This window comes from Ochlerotatus camptorhynchus, unplaced genomic scaffold (genome assembly GCF_037179485.1).
Source record: "Ochlerotatus camptorhynchus isolate MF236.1 unplaced genomic scaffold, CSIRO-AGI_Acam_v1.1 ptg000167l, whole genome shotgun sequence".
Taxonomy (NCBI): Eukaryota; Metazoa; Arthropoda; class Insecta; order Diptera; family Culicidae; genus Ochlerotatus; species Ochlerotatus camptorhynchus.
In genome coordinates this window covers 2272804-2278803 of record NW_027040657.1, presented here as the reverse complement: position 1 = coordinate 2278803, position 6000 = coordinate 2272804, and positions in this window count along the sequence as shown.

Below are 6000 nucleotides of genomic sequence, written 5' to 3'. Positions count from 1 at the left end.
TACCACAGTTCAGTGAACCAATTTTCCGAAATTCTTACAATACCATGTAGTGAAAGGTTGTACTAGCTAGCAAACGCAAAATCAAACGCACCGAGAAATGTTAATCCAGACGAGTTATTAACAAAAGAGAATCGATCATTGCAGTTAGGCCCTTATGATTCTGAATGATAGAATTAAATTTAAATTGATTAAAAACAAAATAAAAATAAAAATTGATTTAACAATCAATAGAGCAACAACGTTCACGATATAATCTGATATTTCTATTGTTCTGACACGCGGGATACAATAAGGTACAGCGGGCGCCGGGGCGGTGGTGTAGTGGTAATCGTGATTACCCCTCACCCCAGCAGGCCTGGGTTCAATCCCTGTTTTTCGTATAAGGAAATCCCTGGTCAGAATGGTATGTGAAGTTCAATAATAAAGTCAAGATTAAAGTGCAATTTTATTAGAATAATTTTGAAATAATAAACATGTTGCTCCCGGAAATACAAAAACAAACATAAAGGGTGATACGGTAAAAATTTGGTCAAGGGAAAACGCGTGTAAATCAGTGAAATCGTTTATTTAAAAAATCAAATTAAATTTCTTTTTCAAGTTCAATTAGTATAAAATTCAGGAAAAATATTCAGTTAGGCTTCCGCTTTTCCAAATCCGAATTGCCGGGCCTTACGCTTGACCCCTGCCATCAGATTTTGTACAGCCACCTTGTCCACCTTCTTCGCCGCAGAAAGCCAGTTTGCCTTGAACTGCTGCTCGCCCTTAGCAGTTTTTTTGGTCTTCTTTAGGTTCCGCTTGACAATAGCCCAGTATTTCTCAATTGGGCGGAGCTCTGGCGTGTTGGGAGGGTTCTTGTCCTTGGGAACCACCTGCACGTTGTTGGCGGCGTACCACTCCATGGCCTTTTTACCGTAATGGCAAGATGCCAAATCCGGCCAAAACAGTACGGAACAACCGTGTTTCTTCTGGAAAGGCAGCAGACGTTTATTCAAACACTCTTTCACGTAAATTTCTTGGTTGACAGTCCCGGAAGCTATGAAAATGCTGCTTTTCAAGCCACAGGTACAGATGGCTTGCCAAACCAGATATTTCTTTGCGAACTTTGACAGTTTCATGTGCTTGAAAACATCTGCTACCTTTCCCCTTCCTTTTGCCGTATAAAACTCCTGTCCCGGAAGCTGCTTGTAGTCGGCTTTGACGTAGGTTTCTTCGTCCATTACCACGCAGTCAAACTTCGTCAGCATCGTCGTGTACAGCCTCCGGGATCGCGCTTTGGCCGTCGTATTTTGTTTATCATCGCGATTTGGAGTCACTACCTTCTTGTAAGTCGATAGTCCGGCTCGTTTTTTGGCTCGATGCACGGTTGTAGACGATACACCCAGCTTATTTGCGGCATCTCGGAGAGAGAGGTTAGGGTTTCGCTTGAAACTACCGGCAACTCTCTTTGTCGTCTCAGCGGCTTCCGGTTTTCGATTTCCCCCCGATCCAGACTTCCTGGCTGTCGACAAACGTTCCCCAAACACTTTAATTACATTTGTAACGGATGATTTGGCAACTTTTAGCGATTTTGCCAACTTTCCGTGCGAGTAGCTCGGATTTTCGCGATGCGCGAGCAAAATTTTGATACGCTGCTCTTCTTGCTTGGACGGCATTTTGACAACTGAAGAGTGAATTTCAAAATCAAAATAGGAGCAACATTCTACACACACACCTTCAAAATGAGGGGTGTTCAGGTTTTTTAAATGCAAAATTGAAAGAAATACGTCAAGTTGATATTGACCAAATTTTGACCGTATCACCCTTTATCACAGCATTTTTTTGCAGGATTCAAACAAAGACTTCATCGTAACCGGATGTAATCCTACATGATCAAACCCACAACCAGTATCGGGTTGCCATGAAGCATCATCATCAGAATGGAAGTAAGATAATGGGAAGAGCAGAAGAGGAAAATGACTTATCTGGGACAGAGTTTCTTTGTGACATCTCTGGCCGTTTGATTCCTTTCGTTGGTAGTATTTCTATGCTTGAGTGGAACGTTATACAAAAAAATGATCTATTAGAATTACTAGAAGAACTGAAGCTGAATATAGTTTGACACCTGCTGCGAATGTAGAAAGAAAGAGTGCTTGAAGGTTACTAGGCAGAATGCTATTGAGTGAATGTTTTGATCTGGTGACTCCAGCTTTGAATTTATGTGTAAGTGCGTGGTATATAATTGTCATTAAAATAAAAATAGCATAAAGGTTAGATTTTTTTTTTCAATATTGTTTTTTTTTTTCAAATTTGAATTCAATCATTTCCGTTTAGCAAGTTTTAAGCACTGCAACATATCTTCACCTTATACATCAGTATTGGAATACAAATCGTTTTCAAAGTCGTCCTCTTTGGTTGATTTTGCTTTACGGCCTCTTTTTGTTGGAACCAAGCTTTTGAGGAACGTTTGGTAGTACTATTTTTGTCGGATAAACGGAAGTAGTCCTCGAAGGTCTGAGAGTTTTGCAGCAGACAAAGAGAGAGGCCCGGAATTCAATGGCTTCAAGACAATTGTATCGATATTTGTTGCTGCCTTTAACAATCGAACTGCTTCCAAATTATCTTGCGTCGGTTCATATTTAAATGAAACTTTTCCTGGGGACTCCGTGGTGTATTGAAATACCATGATGTCTTTGAATTTAACTGAATTCCCTTCTTCTGATCGCTTTGGAAAACAGTATCGATCAGCCAAAAGCTTAAAGGCGATGAAAGATTTTTATTCCAGTTCAATCACCTTGAACGGAACGGACCGTCTTATTGCCGGTATAAATACAGCCCAGTCATGTGGTGTCTCTATTTCTCGATAGCTGCATGTACAGTGTCAACCTCCATGTGGGAGTGACCAGTCTTCATGAACTTATGTTCAATTGTTAACTTTCTTCCAATAGAGGCCTGAAGCTCGATAAAGTAGGTGAACAGTCCAACAACAGTTTTGTTATGGTTCTGGCCAGCGCATCGATCACTATAATAAATAATGTGTTCTACAGTCGATGGTGTACTTTGTAGATTCAACAGTAAACACGAAGCCACTTCCTGTGAACCTCTACGCGCCTTCGTTTCGTCCCAGTTAAGTTGTAAGTGTACAGCTGCCGTGCATAGAACGCTTGCGCACAAGTCAAATGTGGAATGGGAAGCTGCTTCTGCAGATCAAAACTTGCGGTCCGAACAGTGGGATCTTCTTTGGCAAGCGCTTTGTCTTTCTTCTTCTCGTCGTACACTACCTTGGCTGACATCTGATGTAGTTCGTGTTGTCGTTTTAATTCGTCCTTCTCAGCATCATCTCTTGCCAGGTTGAGTTTATTAGAAAATTTGTCGCATTCACCATACGTAACCAGTTTTGGTTTCCGAAATGCGAGATTCATTGAATTGAAATTAGCCTATATGTATTGTAATGCACTGGGATCCATGCATTTTCCGAAGAACACATGGATTGATACATTTCATACATACGAACCACATTTAGGTCACTCGATAGGTACAGCCGGTTCGATTTTTCACGGGTGCAGTGGCTCGAATATGCTGGGAAACATCGGTGTAATGCTCAATAAAATGTCTATGGTCTGGGCTCACCAGCTAATGACAAGTGTTCAAACCTCTACGATCGGCATACTTTAACCGAGCCATCTACACCCGGTAGCTGATAGAAATACTGGGAATACTGTCGGCGAGAATTGACATCCTGTTGAATAAAAAAAATATAATAAAATTTAAAGTTATTAAGAATTAAACAAATTATATTATTACTTGTGGTCGAGCAGTTTTCGTAATTGTGATATGAGACGACAGGAACTGATTCCTGACCCGACAGTTTAAGTCGAAGCAAATTTGTCAGCAACTGCTTACGGATAGAATCGTTATACTTCTCATTGCATTTCAATCTGCATTCGCAAACTGGTTTAACTGTCCGAATTGGAACTGTTGTTCCTTCAGCCCGAATGTAGCTCAAACCTTTTTCCTTCAGCACTTTATTCTGCTTTCGGATATCGATTTTCTTCTGCTGCAGCTCTTGACAATCCAACTTCAATGCTTCAGCACCGGTCATGTTTAACGCCGATTTGGTGTGCTCGATTTGATTGCGCCCTTCAACTTGCAATTCACCTATTAAAATGTATATTACTAGAAAATTGTAATATTTTTATAACCGCAAAGAAAATACCATGGAGTGCTTCAGCATATTTCGGTGGCGCTGGATCTAAGACCGCTTCTGAAAGTTTGTGGTTTCGTTTAGAATTTTCAACGAATTACGCATCAGAGTCATCGTCATCACTTTCAATATCTTGATATTTTTCAAAATATTCGAACATGGATAGTTCGTTCAACAGAGTTGGATCACCTTCCACCTCATCTGGTTCATCGTCCAGATATTAAGGACATCAGCGTGAGGGACAACATCCAAATGATGGTGATAGTGATCGGCTTGCTGAGCTGTTGATGACTGCTCCTCGGACTGCTCCTCAGAATCCGTATCATATGATTTACCTTGTAAACAAATTTAGTTTGTGAAACAATACATACCTTGCGACATATTGATTCTCTTGAGTGGCGATGAACTTATTACCGGTTCTGAGGCTTCACGTTTTTGAACCGAAGGCCCACGCACCTCATTGAAGTTGTTGGGTGTACTATTCGAGATAGTACGCAAATCCATTGGGATGGCTGGTGATTTCGTTTCCTCTGGTTTTCGAGGAAGTACTAGATTGATTGGTTTTGTAGAATCAGCACTCGTGTGACCAGTCGATAAATCCAGTGGATGTTCTTCAGCGAACAAAGTGGTTTCGATTGAAATGTCCAACGGATTACTCAATTCCATTCGAGGATCACCTCGGGCGTGGATTGGAGTCGACACATCAGTGTCCACCCGGCTAAAGCTCCTCCCCTTTTCAGGTTTTCTCGTTAAACTCCTTCTCTCAACAAGTTGATAAATCTTAGCCTTTAGCAGAAAGACGCTTAACACTTTTTTCGGCGAATTTATGATCCTGTTTCACGTCATGGTTCTTCTCTATGCCTTTTCAGATAAATTAGTAATTTTATTCATTTTCTCTACTGCACTAAATCAAACGAGTAGAAATAAGAAGCGATGTCGGTTACGCGCTCGCATAATTGAAAATTCGATAAATATTTGATTAGCTGGAAAAACCTTCACGATTAATCGTTAATCGAATAATTGGACTTTTAGGCATCCCTAGAAAATAGAGTAATTCCATGTTTTTGGTGGTTCTTCGAAAATGTCGAACAGCAGAATTGCAACCAGCAACTGTAACCCAAAAGTGGTGCGATGCTAGTTTTCATTGCTATAACGACGACTAAATTAAGAGGCTTAGAGCACCCGCACCACGTTGCTAAAGCTATTTTAGCAACCTCCACCATAACGCAGTAACTGCACTGGGGGTTGCTATTCAAGTGCGGGAAATAACAATCTGCCTATCGGTGAACAGCGGGTTGACAAATATAGCAACACGATAACAAACGTTGCTATCTATGAAATGTTTGTTTTGTTTTTCATTTGAACATTGTGATATTTGAATGAATTTGTATCTGGGGCAAAAATGTCAACCCAAGGGACAGCAAAGCATTCCTCTGGAAGACCCGAAACATCCATAAATGCGGAAAATTAGTAAAAAAGGATCTAGATTTTTTATTCAACTTGTTGTTATGCTGCATGAATGAATTTGGATTTGAAACCAGTATGAACATAATCTGATCGTTGCTGAAGTTCTTGCATTTTTTTGCAGTTTTTTAAACTGCATTGAAAACCATGGAACTCCCTTAAAATGATGTCTCATTTTCATGATGCTCATGTATCATCTCTTAGATGAAATTTCGGAAATTCCCTGAGTTTCTTGGAACTTCTTAAACATTCTCCAATTTCCTTGAAATTAGTTGAACTGCTCTTAGTTTCTCTGATCAGTCCTTCTGATCTCGAAGCATTCCTGAAGTACTCTCCATTCTATTGAAGTTCTTGGT